We start from the raw sequence: 18874 nt of genomic DNA on the forward strand, positions 1-18874 counted from the left end.
GCGACACTTGTTTCCCATTGCACAGAAGAGTTCTTTTTTTCCATGCATTTTTAAAGGATTCTGCCCAATTTTAATATTAGAATATTCTGAAAACTGGCATTTATAGATATGGATTTTTTATTCTGAGTCAAATTATCAGTTTTTGCAGGATCAAAAACGTGCATGCCAAAAGACCTCTGGGAATTTTTATTTAAGTATTCAGGTATAACTGGAAACATCCATGTGCATTGGGTAATTTAAACTTAGCCATTTCCTCACAAGTTCTTGCTGCTGCTTTCAGATCCAGAGGCTGTCAGGATTTACAGGATAACTTATTAACTTAGAATAATTCAAATACCTTTTTTATTTTTTGTCCAAAAAGCAGGGAGAGAGTATCTATGCAAATAGTTAAAGTGGACAAAATTATAAGAGATATATTTACCTACTTAAGAAAATGAAGAGCTTTAAAACTCTTTAGAAGCAACTGTTTTATGCAATACATTTGCAATGTAAACAATGGGGAGCTCTAAATATCCAGGCCAATGTTTTGATACATTTATCAAGGCCATTCTTAGCTATTCATTAAAGCAAACAAAACAAGGGACATTCTGCCAGTCAATTGTCCAGTGCTGGCTGCCACCTTCTCTTCACTGGGAAAAACAAACAACAGTAAAAACCCCAGCATTTATTTGAGGACATTGTGTAGAGTAATAATATCATTGAGTACATGCTTTGAATTTGCTTTGGAACAAATTGATTTATTACTGCAACAAGTAAGCTTTGTGATTCCTATTACCAATTAACTGCTTTAAACAAGAAAACTTTTTTTTCAAATAAGATAAACTTACCCAAAGCAGGAATATCCAAATGAAGATTATTTGATCCCAAATTTATATTTTTCTGACTCTAATTTTACTCATCTTCTTTGGTTATCAATGAGAAAATTGAAGAATTTCTTTCATTAGTTTGTCTTGTTCTTGAATTTCTTCCAGTTAGTCTTGTTCTGCTGTCTTAGTTGGTACTATAGCAGTGGGTTGTTCAAATATAGTGCTTTCTAAAATGTGAAATACCGAAAATTAGTCTGGCAATATGCTGCTTGGAAGGAACATATGCTGCACCGTCTGGCGACATGTGGCATAGTCACATAGTGCAGAAACACTGCATACTCTATTTACTTCTTGGAGACCCACAATGCACTTTCTTATACTGAAGGTTCTGATAAGTCTTGTAATAAGCATGTTTCATATTATTTTAAAGTGTTTAATGTTTATGATCAAGTAAATTTATGCAATTCTACACTAATATATCAAAGGGCTTCATATAACAAACTAGATATATTATCTAGCATGATGAACCTTATTATAAACATATGCAAGACAGTGGGTAGCCTCTCAGTAGCCTCGCAGCCAGGCTTCACAAAGGATTGTTTTGTTCCCCATGGTAAATAGTCATCCAAATGACCTTCTCGGTAGAAGAGCAATGCTAGGGTGATCTGTTCCTTCAGTATTTTCAGTAGTCATTATTATTCCTCTTCTCTAATGCCATTGTGGGAAGCCAGTATGCCAGTTGTGGAAGCAATAGGAGCAGTAGAAGTAGTGAGATGATCACAGACTGAATCCTCTCCAAAGACACAGTTAATTGGATTTTTAATCATAAGCCAGTACAGGCAGCTCCACTCCAAAACACCTCAGAGATTCCTGGCCAGTCTAGACAACTTTTAAAATCATAGGTCAACGCGTTTTGTGCCATATGACTTACTCCTCTGCCCACAGTTGACTGGGCCAATGATTGGCAGTTGACTGGAAGTCATAGGCCTTATTTGTTATATGTTAAATTCTTATATTTACAAGGGTCACTTTATAAATCATCTATTCTTTAAAATTGGATTAGATGTCTTTCTGTGTTACTCAAATGAATTAAGAACAATCATGTATATTTTAATTATTTGACGCAACTTGTGAAATAATTCAATGAGGCTAGTATTTGTACTATAATTAGTACTTAGCTAAAATTCAGTAAATCATTCTAGTTTGTTTGTTTGTTTTGAGACAGAGGAGTCTCGCTCTGTTGCCCAGGCTGGAGTGCAGTGGCACGATCTCCGCTCACCGCAAGCTCTGCCTCCCAGGTTCATGCCATTCTCCTGCCTCAGCCTCTGGAGTAGCTGGGACTACAGGCGTGTTCCACACACCCAGCTAATTTTTTGTAATTTTTAGTATAGAAAGGGTTTCACCATGTTAGCCAGGATGGTCTTGATCTCCTGACCTCGTGATCTGCCTGCATCGGCCTCCCAAAGTGCTGGGATTACAGGCGTGAGCCACAGCGCCCGGCCAATCATTCCAGTTTTAGTGTCGGAGATTCAAAGCTTACATGATTTAACGCTCAAGCTGAAGTTTTTTGTATCTGTCTCCCTCTTTTTTATTTACTGTGCATTCAAGGTAGACTCAAGATTCACTCTGCACCAGTCCTCCATGATCCTTCTGTTTGGTCTTGCTTCATCAAGGAGAATTTTTGTGCAGTGCTACAGATGTCCTTGTATCATCCTTATTATTTTCTCCACCTCTAAGACACAATTATATAAAAATCAATGTCATATCTGCTGAACTTAGCCTAATGTACATAAGCGGGGAATTGTTGTTAGGGGATTTATTGACCTCTATTTTAGTTCTGTTGTAAAGTATATTCACTCGTTAAATTTACCCAGATCCTGTTTCTGCCTTAAAATTGCCTTTATGGTGATATTAACTGATGCAGATCCCCTATTAGGAATAGAAAATGCCTGTGTTTTCTTACTTACTCCAATGAAAAATGACCACTCAGCCAAGAAAAACTAGGTCTATGCAAATTTATGTTTTTGTCACATGTGAAATAACAGCATAAAGATAAATCCATTTGCTTGCCGTACCTCTTTTTTCAAGGGGATTCTCCTTTCTCTTCCTCTGTATTATAAGCCTATGTTATCATAACTGTTAATATAGATGCATTAAGAGGGGTGGTTATGGCTTGGCACAGTGGCTTACGTCTATAATCCCAGCACTTTGGGAGGCCTAGTGGGTGGATTACCTGAGGTCAGGAGTTTGAGACCATCCTGACAAACATGGTGAAACCTCGTCTCTACCGAAAATACAAAAATTAGCCAGACGTGGTGGTGTGCACCTGTAATCCCAGCTACTCAGGAGGGTGAGGCAGGAAAATCGCTTGAACCCAGGAGGCTGAGGTTGCAGTGAGCTGAGTTCGTGCCATTGCATTCCAGCCTGGGCAACAGAGGAAGACTCCGTCTCAAAAAGAAGGGTGGTTACATAGAAAGTCTCAGAGGAGAACACACTCTTAGCATTTCAGGTAGTAGTTAATCCTCCCATATTTTCTCATGAATAACTGGTTTTCAGTATGTGGTGAGGGAAAGGTGAGACTCAGCACTATCACCGATGTTGTCTCTTATTGTGATTCTTTCACAGATTGATAGTGAAAGATGCCCAGTTCTCTTGATCCAGACAATGTATTGCAAAGATAGTCTAGCACTTTGAATTTTCCAGTCCCTCTTACTGTCAAATACCACTATGGACAGCATAAGAAGATACTGTGCAAAACACTCAAAGGCCTGAAAAGTATTCAGTCTTAGATAAATAAATAGGTAAAAAGGTTATTCCTAGGAAAGAATGGCATAGCTCAACCTCTGAGGGATAACTGGTTGTAAAGAAATATTTGTGTATCCACTTAAAATAGATTATTTTAGAAGAAGGCAAGAAGGAGTAATGTTTTGTTAGTTTTACTCCTGAGCCCCAGAATGTATTAGTTCATGGCTGATGTGCAGCAAATTCTAACAAGATCTGTCAGCCCGTGGAGATGAGCCATTTGTGAGAATCCTCATTTATGCAGTACATATTCATGTCTTCTGGGTATCACCTCTCTTTATTCCACTTTCATCTAGCCTAAACATCTAATTTTTCTTAACAGATTTGATTCACTATTTGGCTTTCAGATACATTTACATCACCTACTATCATATCCTACGTTATTATGTCACAAAGAACAGACACAAGAAAAGCTGTCTTTCCATGTTCACTCTTCTTTGACCTGTGGCATGGGCTCTACTTTCTCCCTTAAGATGTTCTGGATATTTTTTCCCTTGTCTTTTGCCTATTTGAAAGGGTAATCTAGAGGATCTATAGTAACCTTTTTTTTTTTTTTTTTTTTTTTCCTCTCCTGTACTCTTTTTCTGTTTCTCCTTTAGCTGACTTTATTACTACCAAACACCTCATTTTTCAGTCTGGCTCTATTTTCTTTTGATGTCATAAACTTCGGGCTAAGCTGTTTTGCCAGATACTTGGTAAGCATTTTTATCTTTAAATTCTGCTGGCCTTTCTTTGATTTTTAAAGGGGTTCTTATATTTTATTAGACTTTATTTTTACAGCAGTTTTAGGTTTATAGAAAAATTTGCACAGAAATCCCAGAGACTTTCCATATACCTCTTCTTCCTCACCTCCTATCCATTAACATCTTGCATTAATATTAAATATTTGCTAAGAACTTATCTTGATACAGTGTTATTAACTAAAGTTCATAGTTTATATTAGGATTTAACTTTTGCATTGCACAGTTCCATGGGTTTTGATAAATACATAATGTCATGTATCCACCATTACAGTATCATACACAATGTTTTCACTGCCCTAAAATTGCCCTGTTCTCTGCCTGTTCATCCCTCCTCCCTCCCCCTGAAAACCTGGCAGTCACTAACTTTACTGTCTCTAGATTTTCTTTTTTCAGAATGTCATATAGTAGAAATCGTACAATATGTGTCTTTTCCAGATCAGCTTCTTTCAGTTAGCGATATGTGTTTATAGCTCCTTCATGTCTTTTTGTAAGTTACATTTTTTTTTTTTTTTTTTTTTTGAGATGGAGTCTTGCTCTGTCGCCCAAGCTGGAGTGCAGTGGCACAGTCTCTGCTCAGCTCACTGCAACCAACCTCCGCCTCCCGGGTTGACGTCATTCTCCTGCCTCAGCCTCCCGAGTAGCTGGGACTACAGGGGCCCACCACCACACCCAGCTAATTTTTTGTATTTTTAGTAGAGATGGGGTTTCACCATGTTGGCCAGGCTGGTTCTGAACTCCTGACCTCAAATGATCTGCCCACCCCAGCCTCCCAAAGTGCCGGGATTACAGGAGTGAGCCACCGTGCCCAGCCACAGGTTGAAAAGTTTATTTTCTTATCACTGAATAATAAACTTTTGGTGGGTGTACCATAATATATTATTTATTTGTGTATTTTTTTCTGTTCCAGTTGGCCATTCCTATCTCTTAGATCCCCTAATGTGTGCTGTTAGGCCTATTCTCCTAATATGTTTCTCATCATAATCATCCTTTTCGTCTTTTCATCTGAATTTTAAGAGATGTCACAACTTCACTTATAACTGAAGTATTTTTTTCAATTTATCATTAATTTCCTCCATTGCAGATTTTCATCAGGAATAATGCTTTCATTTCCATGAGTTATTTCAAGATCCCAATGATTTCATTCTCTGTAGATGTCTCCCTCCTACATCAAGTGACTGTCGACTCTCATCTTTACTGCTTGAACGGCTTCCTAACTTGTCTCCGTTTATATCCCCTTAATCTTTGTGAATCTGTTATCCATACATAGATTTGCCAAAATGATATTCTAAATACAAATCTGATTTTGTCATGTTCTTGCTTATAGCTCTTCAGTTTTTTTCCCATTATTCTAATTTTGGATTTTTAAGATTGATATATTTGTACATATTTTAGGGGTACATGTCATATTTTGATATATGTGTATAATGCATAATGATCAAATGAGGATAATTGGAATATCCATCATCTCAAATATTTATCTTTTTTGGGGGAGAACATTACAATTGTTTTCTTCTGGCTATTTTGAAATATACAATAAATTATTGTTAACTATAATTTTCCTACTGAACTACTAGATACCAGAAGGAATACCTTCTACCTAGCTGTGTTTGTGGACCCATTATACAGCTTCTCTTCATCTTTCCTATTTCTTTCCCCTTCCCAGCCCCTGGAAACCACCATTCCACTCTCTACCTCCATTAGAATAAATTTTCTAGATCCCACATATCAATGAGAACATGCAATATTTGTCTTTCCATGCCTGGCTTATTTCAGTTGACGGAACAACCTCCAGTTCTATCCATGTTGCTGCAAATAACAAGATTTCATTCTTCTTCATGAGTGAATAATTTCCCATTGTGTATATATACCACTTTTTATTTATCCATATATCTCTTTTTGGACACTTAGGTTGATTCTCTATCTTGGCTATTGTAAATGGTGCTACATTAAACATGAGAGTGCAGATATTTCTTTGACATGCTGGTGTTATATATGTGTGTGTGTATATATATATCTGCTAGGTGTATATATTTTACACATATACATACACACTTACATATACATATATATACACACACACACACTTACATACACACACACTGATACACACATGCACACACTTAGCAGTAAGATTGCCAGATTGGATCATATGGTAGTTCTGTTTTTAGTTTTTTCAGGAACCTCCATACTGGTTTCCATAATGGTTGTACTGCTTTACATGCTCACCCACAGTATATGCGCATTCCCATTTCTTCACATCCTGACCAGCATTTGTTATTGTCTTTCTGATAATAGTTATTCTAACTGGGCTGAGATCCTACCTTATTGTGGTTTTGATTTGTACTTCTCTGATTGTTAGTGATGTGGAGCATTTTTTCATATACCTTTTAGCAATTTGTATGTTGTTTTTTTGAGAAATGCCTTTTCAGGTATTTTCCCATTTTTATTTTTATTTATTTATTTTTCCTCTTTCTCTTTTAATTTCTTTTTTTTATTATTATTATACTTTAAGTTTTAGGGTACATGTGCACAATGTGCAGGTTAGTTACATATGTATACATGTGCCATGCTGGTGTGCTGCACCCATTAACTCGCCATTTAGCATTAGGTATATCTCCTAATGCTATCCCTCCCCCCTCCCCCAACCCCACAACAGTCCCCAGAGTGTGATGTTCCCCTTCCTGTGTCCATGTGTTCTCATTGTTCAATTCCCATCTATGAGTGAGAACATGCAGTGTTTGGTTTTTTGTCCTGGCGATAGTTTACTGAGAATGATTTCCAATTTCATCCATGTCCCTACAAAGGACATGAACTCATCATTTTTTATGGCTGCATAGTATTCCATGGTGTATATGTGCCACATTTTCTTAATCCAGTCTATCATTGTTGGACATTTGGGTTTGTTCCAAGTCTTTGCTATTGTGAATAGTGCCACAATAAACATACGCGTGCATGTGTCTTTATAGAAGCATGATTTATGGTCCTTTGGGTATATACCCAGTAATGGGATGGCTGGGTCAAATGGTATTTCTAGTTCTAGATCCCTGAGGAATCGCCACACTGACTTCCACAAGGGTTGAACTAGTTTACAGTCCCACCAACAGTGTAAAAGTGTTCCTATTTCTCCACATCCTCTCCAGCACATGTTGTTTCCTGACTTTTTAATGATTGCCATTCTAACTGGTGTGAGATGGTATCTCATTGTGGTTTTGATTTGCATTTCTCTGATGGCCAGTGATGATGAGCATTTTTTCATGTGTCTTTTGGCTGCATAAATGTCTTCTTTTGAGAAGTGTCTGTTCATATCCTTCACCCACTTTTTGATGGGGTTGTTTGGTTTTTTCTTGTAAATTTGTTTGAGTTCATTGTAGATTCTGGATATTAGCCCTTTGTCAGATGAGTAGGTTGCGAAAATTTTCTCTCATTTTGTAGGTTGCCTGTTCACTCTGATGGTAGTTTCTTTTGCTGTGCAGAAGCTCTTTAGTTTAATTAGATCCCATTTGTCAATTTTGGCTTTTGTTGCCATTGCTTTTGGTGTTTTAGACATGAAGTTCTTGCCCATGCCTATGTCCTGAATGGTAATGCCTAGGTTTTCTTCTAGGGTTTTTATGGTTTTGGGTCTAACGTTTAAGTCTTTAATCCATCTTGAATTAATTTCTGTATAAGGTGTAAGGAAGGGATCCGGTTTCAGCTTTCTACATATGGCTAGCCAGTTTTCCCAGCACCATTTATTAAATAGGGAATCCTTTCCCCATTGCTTGTTTTTCTCAGGTTTGTCAAAGATCAGATAGTTATCAGATTTTTTTTTATACTGAGTTAAGTTCGTTATATGTTCTTATTTATTCCTTGTTGAATGGATAGTTTGCAAATATTTTCTCCCATTCAACAGGTTTATTCTTCACACTGTTGTTTTTTTGTTTGTTTTTGCTATGCAGACACTTTTTAGCCAGATGTAAATCCTATTTGTCTATTTTTGTTTTTGTTGCCTGAGATTTTGAGGTCTTACCCATGAAGTCTTTGTGCAGATTAATGCTGTATAATATTTCTCCAGTTTCATAGTTTCAGGTCTTACATTTAAGTCTTTAATCTATTTTGAGTTGATTTATGTATATGGTGAATTATGAGAATCTAATTTCATTCTTCTGCATATGAATATCCAGTTTTCCCAGCACCATTTATTAAAGAGACCATCCTTTTTCCAGTGTATATTCTTGACAACTTTGTCAAAATGAATTGGCTGTACATGTGTGGATTTCTAGGTCCTCTATTCTGTTCCATTAGTCTATTTTACATGTTCCTAGGATAAATTTCAAAATCCTCAGCATTCTTCCTGGTCCCTGGTTGAGCTAGCCCTTGCTTCCCTCTCCAGCCTAATCATATCTTTCCTCCTCACTCTCTTCTCCTGACCTCCTGGACTCTTTCTTCTTTGAACATACCATTAATTTTTCTTATTTGTAATGCTTCCCATTTGACTTTTCCTCTCTTTGCTTCATGCTTTCCCCAAGTCTTGGCCTGGCTAATTCCAACTCATATTTTCCTTCTTGTCTTAAATGTCACTTGCTCAGGGAAGTCTTCCATGATTCCAAAAATTCTGTTGACCGCCTAATGTCATCTGCGCATCTGTTATAGAGGTGGTATAGTTCACCTCCAGAATGCTACAACCACTTGCACTTCATTCTAATTAATTTGACTAGGGGAATAGCTTACCATTTAAATGCAAACATTGTTAAAGGCAGGAAGTGTGTTTTCATCATTTACAACAGTGTCTTCAGAGCTCAGCTAAGTGCCTCCAACAAAGCAGCTGAACAATAGAGACCTTTGGAAGAGTGATTTTCCTCACCTCTTTCCCTTTTTGCATAGGGCTATTCTGGTTTCATAGATGCAATATCTCAAAATCTTGTTAAAATACAAATTAAACATTTGAAAATGTCTTCTTTATTCTTTGCAGTACTCTATTTCAGAGGATGTATTTGGTCTGATTTCTTGGAACATATTATCTTTTTAAAGATATGTGATTTTTTTTTTCCCTGTTTACTGGAAAGTATTAATCTCACTGATAAGGATGAATAAATTGGAATAGAAATAAGGTTCCTCTGGGATTGGTGAGGATATCTATCTGAAATTACAGTAAATCTATTATTTTCTTTTCAACTTTCATCTGAATTGGAAACATTCACTATGTAAATTCAGAGATATGGTAGCCTGAGTGTCAGAGAAAATGAAAGCTAGAATCGGAAAGTTTGCCTCTGCAAAGAAGAGTTTCTGTTTCGTGTTTTCCCAAACCATCAGAAGCTCTGTTCTGGACCTGACACAGCTGCTTGTGTCGAAAGCCAATCTCTTCAGGTTCCCTTTTATCATCAGAGCAGGAGGCTTGCAGCTCAGTGTGGCTTCAGCAAACCGAACCCATCTTATAAGCATCAGTGAGTTTGAAGCAGGTCCCTTGATTGCCCCACAGCTGGCTTCACCTCTAAACTTACCGTTTATTAAAGATTGGACAAGCTTTCACCAGTATCTCCTTTGGCTATTTCTTATGCAGACTGTTGTTAGGCAAACGAAACACATTTGCTTTTTTCTCTAATCTCATCTCATGTTCTCTAGATTTAGCTAAAATTTCTCATTGTTTATGACATGGATCTCATTTCTCTTGTGCATGTTTTTCCTTAATTTGGATCTTTTCATGGACATTTTAGAAGGAATTGCTCCCAAAGCGCTAGTGTTCACTTTTTTTTTTTTCTTGTTCATATCCATTTAAAATATGATTGCCTTATGTCAATCACAATAGCCTCAGTGTTTATATATGTCACAGAATATGCAAAACGGAGGTTGAGACAGGTAGGGTGCTGGGAGACTGGCAACTTCACTGTACAGTCAGGAGGGATGAAGGCCTAAGGGAAGGGTGTTGGTGATAGAGGAGGTTAATCAGTTGAGCTTCTCCAGTAGACTGGACTGGACCTTAAGTAGTCAGTGGTATCCTGTGTCTTGATTCCACTTCTCCCTTTATTCCCAGACATCTGCTATGGTGTATGTCTGTCTGTGGCATCTTCTCTCTGCGAAGAGAGAGACTTCGCATTCTCTCTTCCCTAGGATAATTGACATTCTCCATCCTCTGTCAATACAAATTTATTGGTTCACCTCTTCTGCACTCTGTTGGAAGTAGACCAATTATTGCAGTTTACCCAGTAATAGAAACAAGCACATATCTTGAGCACCAGAGAAACATTTGTACATTAGTCATTTCCTTTTACAGATTAAATCTACTTTGTAGCTTACATTCTCATGTGATGGAGAAGCCATTTGATGACTGAGTTTACGTGTTAGTGGACTTCTCCAAAAGAACCTGATATGCAGTATGATCATTTTCTTGATACTTCAAATAGTGGCAATTTGGAGCAGCAGATCTTGCTTGTTTCTTCAGTTTGAAGGGAAAATTTAAGCAGCTTTATAGTTTTACTTTTATATAAGTCAAACCGACATTGCTTTTGGATTATCATTTCTACTAAAATTCATAATTGTCTATAAGAAAGTGGAATGACCCTTATTTCAGATAAATCAAAGGAAATGTTAGTTTGCTTTTGAACAAAATCTATTCTGCCAAAATCTATAAATGCATCTGGACTTGATTAAAATAACTTCATCTTTATTTTTTTAACTTTTTTGTAATGGTAAATGCTAGATAAATTGTTATTATTGTTATGATTATTATTATTATTATTATTGAGACGGAGTCTTGCTCTGTCACCCAGGCTGGAGTGCAGTGGCATGATCTCAGTCCACTGTAACCTCTGCCACCCACGTTCAAGCAATTCTCCTGCCTCAGCCTCCTGAGTAGCTGGGACTACAGGCGCCCGCCACCATGCCCAGCTAATTTTTTTGCATTTTTAGTAGAGACGGGGTTTCACCATGTTAGCCAGGATGGCCTCGATCTCCTGACCTCGTGATCTGTCCGCCTCAGCCTCCCGAAGTGCTGGGATTACAGGTGTGAGCCACCGCACCCGGCCGGTAAATTATTGTGAATTACAACTGTGTGAGAATCTATTTTATGAAATATTTTACCAGAATAAAAGTACTAAATGTCACACTAATGGTTGCATTTGTTCAACTAATGGTTGCATTTGTTGAACATTATTGACTAATACTTAAGGTAAATATTTTCATGTCTGATCTGTTTAACACGTGGGAACGAGCTGATGCAATTCTGAAAGGATGCAAATAGTCTGTTTTTATATTATCCACTGAAGCTTAACAACTGTGACTCCAAAGAAGAGGGAAGAGCTAATTGCCTTTTCCTCTTTATATTTTACTTTTCATTTGTGTCACAGACACTTGGATAATCTGGGAACATGAACTAGGGGATTTCTTTTCTGTTAGCAATGTGAAGGTTTCTTCATCTGTGAATATGTGAATATGGAGAACTCTCACTAGGAGGGTACAATCCAGTAAGGCTTAGGCCATTTCATTCCCAAACTAGTAATTATTTAGTTGTTAGTGTGTGTCAGGCATTTTTCTAGGTACCAACTGATGATTACCATTTCTCAGTTAACATAACACTCACAACAACCTATGAGTTAGATGCTATTTTTATCCCCATTTCAGAGATGAGGAAGCTGAGGCATGGAGAGGTTAAGTGGCTTGCCCATAGTCACATAAGTAGTAAGTTGCAGAATGGGAATTAAAATCCTGACATTGTGGCTTCAAGAATATAACAAACCATGGAATGTTTACATAATGTCATGAGATTTTTTTAACATACTTGATACTTTATAATATCTTTTTTATGAGGAGAATAAAGGATTACCCTTCTATGATTCAAATGAAAAATAAAATAGTTCAATAGGTGTCATCATTGTCAATCATCCTGGTTGTACGATGATCACTTACAGAGAGAGAAACAGAAACCAGGTCCTGTCAGAAGTAATTGGTCACAAAACAGTGGGCTTCTGGAATCCTTCCTTGGTCTTTTAAAACAGATCAACCTCAAGAGAAAACCTTATTCTCTGTTATGGACTTAATGTCTGTGCCCTCTCAAGATTCATGTTGCTCTAACTTCCAAGGTGATGATAACTGTAGGAGGAGCCTTTGTGAAGTAATTAGGTTTAGATTAGAGGTGAGTGAGGGTGGGGCCGCATAATGGGATTAGTGTCTTTGTAAGAAGAGGATGACAGACAGACTGCTCTCTCTGCCATGTAAAGATATAGTGAAAAGACAGCTTCTAGAAACCCTGAGGAGGGCCCTTATTTCTGATCTCAGACTTCAGCTTCCAGAACAATGAAAAATAAATGTCTGTCATAAACTACCAAATCTATGGTATTTTGTTAAAGTATCTTGGACTAAGATACCTTCAGTGGTTGAGAAATCAGTGTGGCTAGAAGTACTTAGATTCTTACTTAATATTGTCCTAAATACAAAGTAAAGGAGTATCAATTAAAAAACCAACCAAACAAACAAAAAACCCTATGACTGATGCCTGTCCCGTTGAATTACGAAATTTTACTCCTTGATCTATAAGATGGACCTTTTTATAAGTCTGGGAGTCTGTCAGGGCAATTTTCCTGATATTTTGTTAAGAATTCCCTTGATCACATCGGTGACAGTGATGACACCATCATATCATCAAAGTGTAAATTTTATACCCATTCTAATTTTTTTTTGTTTGTTTTCCAACTAAGACAAAGAAACAAACAAATAGCCTCGGACATCTGTGTCTATACCTAGGTATTTTTCTTCTCACCTGGGAATGCTTGTCTAATAGATTCTTTCTTGTTATGGCAGAAAGAATCCCTGTAAAGTGGCAATGAACCCAGGTCACATACACAGTTGGACCAAATTTTACTCTTAATCAATTGTCTTAGCTATGTTATGGTTTTTATCTAATTGTTTATTCGTAGGATGAGCTAGTACCTTGCAGCCAGGCAAATTTTTATGGCTCTCTATATAATTTCTGAACAAATAGAGTGTATAATGGAAATGAAAGTGCTGACATTGTGCTTTCTATAATGGCATGAGTGGACTCAGTATTACAAAGTGCTCTTTTATTGCATCTTTCCACCAGGCCATTTACATGAAGCATGGATTGAGATGTAATTTAGAAGTGTGATATTAGGACTTGAACCCAGTATGAAAACCATCCAACAAATAGACAAATATAAATGATCCAGAAACAGAAAACAACTGACTCACCAAGGTCTCTGATAATTTAAACGTAGCTATTAGAGTCTTTCTGAGTGTGTTCTAAATCAGGCTTTGAATAAATACTTTTTTATACACTTAGACCCAAATCACTTTAGACTTAAAATATTAGAATAGATGACACCAAGTTCTTTTCTGCTTGAATAAAAAAAAAATCCTGAAGTCATTGTAAATTTGTTTTTAAAAAATAGAGACCCATTTTTCTTTGTACGCTTGTAAGGTAAATATTTCATAGGAACTGAAATTTAAGGAACAACATTATTGATTCTATTTATCCTTTCTATAATTTAACCTGAATAATTTGTCCTCTATTTCAAGAAAAAGAAAAAATAGGAAAGTAAAAAAGTAAGTTAACTAGTAAGTAAAAGAAGCAAGAACAAATGAATAAGGCCATTTCTTTCTTTGTCATTATTTACTAAATATTGCCAAAGAGGTTACAGCAGACATTGGGTGGCTGATGAGGAGGGTTGATTCTAAAATCCTACACGTCGATAAATTCAGCAAATCTCATTGGATCAATATTCTAAAGGAAAGGAAGGAAGTGAGTTAGTAGCTGTTTATTTCATCTTATTTAATGTGTCTGCTCTTTCGTCATCTTTTTCTTTTTCTCTTCTCTTTCCCAGTCCTACCATTCCTCAGCCTCACTCAATACAAAAATGAGAATTAGTCACAGAGATAAGATTAGTCTGAAAATATTTGAAGTATTTATTTAATTAAAGAATGGATAAGTGCAAGAAAGAGAATAATAAGCTGAACTGGGGAAAATTGTTTTGCAACTGTCTAAAGGACCTTAATGTGTTAATTCGGTGTTTGTGGGCATTAGCTTATACTAGAATTTTAAGAATTCAAAGAAGTACAATTTTTTGGTTGTTATTCCTCCTATTTGAGCACTTCTTTCACCTAAAGTTTCTTCTCCCCGTCTCATAAGTTTTCAAGTGCTTTTTCGCTGCTTTTAGGTTATTTGAATTCTTCCATTCTATATAAGTTTACACACTTCCCCTTATGTTTTATTTTCTTCCTCCTCTACCCAATCAAAATTTCAAAGAAATGGTGATAACTCAGTTAACTGCAGCTCTGATTAATATAATTCATACTAAATCTTATGATAAATAAGATTGTAAATTCACACTAAATCTTATAATAAATAAGAACCAAGTTCTCACAAGGGCTTTTTGCATTTTTAATATAAATATTGTCTTTCCAAATGATTCTGGAAATGGAAAAATATTCCAGTAGAACACTTTTTGCATTCTTGGTCTATGCTAGCCACCATCTCATTTGCATACTCTCAAATATTTCATTTAGTCAATATCTTTAGCATAGGTGGAATAATGAAAAAGCATGGACATTGGAATTGAGACCCAGCCTCAAATACCAGCTCCACCACCAATTAGCTCAGTGGCCTTGAACAAGTTAGAAAACATTGATAAGCTTTTGAGCCTTCTACGAGAAGTTTGTAACAGCTCACTCCTGAGAATGATATGGGATAGTATATATAAAGCACCTAGAAAAATACCTTGCACCTTGCAGGCACTTGATAACTATGGTATCTATTGAGTAAATGATTTGTATTTAATAGAATCACAAAATACTTAGGAACATACTCAAGAGATAATTGAATGCATCTTCCTTATTTACAGATGAGAAAGCTGGGACTCAGAGAAGTCAAGTGTCTTACTAAAGGCAAATAAATAATTAGAAATGCGGTTAGAATCTATGGCTAATTTGTGCTTTAATTATTGTTCTTTATATTATTTTACACACTTGCCCCTCCGAGTCCTGCACCATTCTTAATTTTGCTGGCTTTTCACTGTGCCAATCCACCCACACACTAAGAGAAATTACCATTTTCTTTGTCACTATTTTTTTTGTCTGGAAGAGAAATATTCTTTTGCCTTTTTCTTATTTCATAATCATGGCCTATGAAAGTAACTGGCCTATTTTTCACAGGGTACTTTCTTCCGCCTTCTGTGTTTTTTCTAACAATACTAGTTTCATAGTCTCTACTTCAGATCTGCCACATTTGATTCATTTTCTGAAATATTAATTTTCCCTCAGACAATTGGTTCTTCGTTCTGCTGCCTGTAATATCTTCTAACAGGAGATTCAGTTGAAATGATCCTCCTCTTTACAATATTATATTTTCTAGATTTTTCCTAGCTCAGGATTTAATACTACATATACATTTCATGGTAATGTGAAATTATTTCCATTGTACCTTAAAATGATTTTAAAACACATTACAGATTTAATTCCTTCTCACAGACAGACACTACTTCCAAATTTTTCTACCTCACTGCAAAATAGGGGGGTGGCAGCGGGGGACTTGTGGGAGAGGTGAAGGAGTTTACATTGTCCTGCAAAAAGTAAATACTTAGGTCAAAACAGTCAGAAGGAACAGTGCTCAGTTTCTGGATTTCCACTTCCCTGATTATCCAATCTATGTTTTTCTCAAGAGTTTTGCTAAATGTCTATGCTGCTAGACAAAAATCCCATATAATGTATGTAAATAGCTCTGCTAAACATCTACACAGCTAGACAAAAATCCCATATAATGTATGTAATTACTTAAATTTGTATAAATTATGAAATATTTTAAAAATCTATAAAATGTATATTTTGGTTTTTAATTTTACAAAATAAGACTTCAGAGATACTGAAGCCCCATACAATCTTTTTTTTTTTTTTTTTCCTCTCAGAGCAACCATTAACCTGGAGTTTGCCCTTATTAGTTTAATTCATGTTTTTACAAAGGAAATACATACAAATATACATATGAACCACAAATAGCACTACTGTATGTTTTAGATAAATCATAATATCCTATTGTAGGTGTCTTTTTTTATAACTTTTTCTTTTCAACATTTTATGTTTGAATTATGTATTAAAAGTGGATTTCCACTTCACAAATTTTAACTGCTAAAAAGGGTTTCATTTTATGACTATGATGACTAAGCCAGAGTTTATCACACTCCATATTTGGGCTAAAATCAGTCATGCAATGTGAACATTTCTAGACATGCTTCTTTTTGCACTTATGGAAGAGCATCTTTAGGGTGACTATGTAAAAAAATTATATTTGATTTCACAGTGGCTTACACTTGCAGCATCATATAAAAATTTCCATTTTATTTATCTCCTTGATAAGTGTGTGGTGCTAGTTTTTAATTTTAATTTGCTGTTTTAAAAAATAATTAAAAAATTGGTATCAGTTTTTTTTAACCTTAGATATAGAAGGCATTTTCAGGCCTAGAAGCAATAACACCCCAAAATAATGAGAACATCTATCTCCTAGATCTTGGTTTCCAAATAAAATTCCTTACTCAAAGTAACCAAAGTGCCTAGGAAAAGTGACTGATTCTAGGAATGGTTCAGGGAAAGTTTGAAACGGGCCAGGAACGTCTTATTGTTCCAGAAATTACTCAAGAAAGAAAAAGAAAAAAGAGCACAGGTGCCAGTTTAATGAGACTTCCATTAACCAAATCTGTAAAACTTTAAGCATCAAAAATGAATAACTATGAAACAAAAAACTTCTTTGAAAAGATTAACAAAATTGATTAGCCTCTAGCTAAGCTAGCTAACATAGAAAAGAGAGATGACACAAATGACTATATAAGAAATGAAAGAGAAGACATCACTTACATGATCACATGTACATTAAAAGGATAATAAAGGAACACTATAAACAACTCTATGCCCACAAATTTCATAATTTAGATGAAATGAACCAATTCCCTGAAAAAAACAATACACCAAAACTCACACAAGAAGAAATAGACACTCTATATGGGCCTATATCTATTAAAAAACTTGAATCAATAATAAATAGCCTTTCAAAACAGAAAAGAACATGCCCAATGGGTTCACTGGTGAATTCTACCAAAAAGTAAGAAAAAAAGTATACCAGTACTCTACAATCTCTTTCACAAGACAGAAACAGGCATAATACTTCCTAACTTATTCTATGAGACCAGCATTACCCTGAGATAAAACCAGACAAAGTCATTACAGCAAAATAAAACTTACAGACCAATATTTCTCATGAACATAGATGCAGAAATCCTCAACAAAATATTAGCAAATTGAATCCAACAATGTAGAAAAAGAATTATACAGCACAGCTAAGTGGAATTTGTCCCAAGTATGCATTCAAGGCTAGCTAAAATTCAAAACATCAATTAATGTAATCCATAATACCAATAAGCTAAAGAAAAAACACACAATCATATCAATGCATACAGAAAAAAATTTGAAAAAAAATAATTGAACACCTATTCGTAATGAAAACAGAAACTAAGAATAGAGGGGAATATTCTCAACTAGATAAAGAGTATCTACAAAAATCCTACAGCTGACATTATACTTAATGGTGACAAACTCAAAACTTTCTCACTAATAGGAAAAAGAGAAGGTTATCTCCTCTCATCACTGCTTTTGAGCATCATACTGGAATTCTAATGCGATAAGAAAAAGGAAATAACAGATGTACTAATTGGAAAAGAAGTAATACTGTTTGTTCACAGATAGCATGACTGTCTATGTAGAAAATCTGAAAGAATTGACAAAAAACTCCTGGAACTAATAAATGATTATACGAAGATTATAGATTACAGGATACAAGGTTAACATACAAAAGTCAAACACTTTCCTATTTACTAGCAATAAACAAGTGGAATTTGAAATTAAGAACACAATGCCATTTATACTTAGCAGCCCCCAAAATGAAATACTTAGGTATAAATATATCAAATTTTGTATAATAACTATTTGAGGAAAACTACAAAACTGCAACTAAATCAAATAACTAATAAATTGAGAAATATTTCGTGTTCATAGATAGAAAGACTCCATATTGTTAAGATGTCAGTTCTTTCCCACTTGGTCTATGAATTCGATGCAATTCCGAGAAAATCCCAGAAAGTTATTTTGTACATATCAACAGACTGATTATAAAGTTTATAAGGTGGGCAAAAGACCTAAAATAGCCAACACAATATAAAGGAAGAATAAAGTTGAATGTGTGGCTGTATTGATTTCAAGACTTACTATTAAAGTCATAGTAATCAAGACAGTGTGGTATTGGCAAAAGAATAGACAAATGGATCAATGGAGCATGATGGATATTCCAGAAATAGAGCCACATAATTAAAGTCAACCAATCACTGACAAAGTAATAAAGGCAATTACAACAGAGTAAAAATAGATTTTTCGACTAATGCTGCTAGAATAACTATACATACACATGCAAAAAAATTAATTTAGACACAGGTCTTACACCTTTCCCAAAAATTAACTCAAAATGGATCATGGACCTAAATGTAAAATGCAAACTGTAGA

This window comes from Pongo abelii, chromosome 4, assembly GCF_028885655.2.
Source record: "Pongo abelii isolate AG06213 chromosome 4, NHGRI_mPonAbe1-v2.0_pri, whole genome shotgun sequence".
Taxonomy (NCBI): domain Eukaryota; kingdom Metazoa; phylum Chordata; class Mammalia; order Primates; family Hominidae; genus Pongo; species Pongo abelii.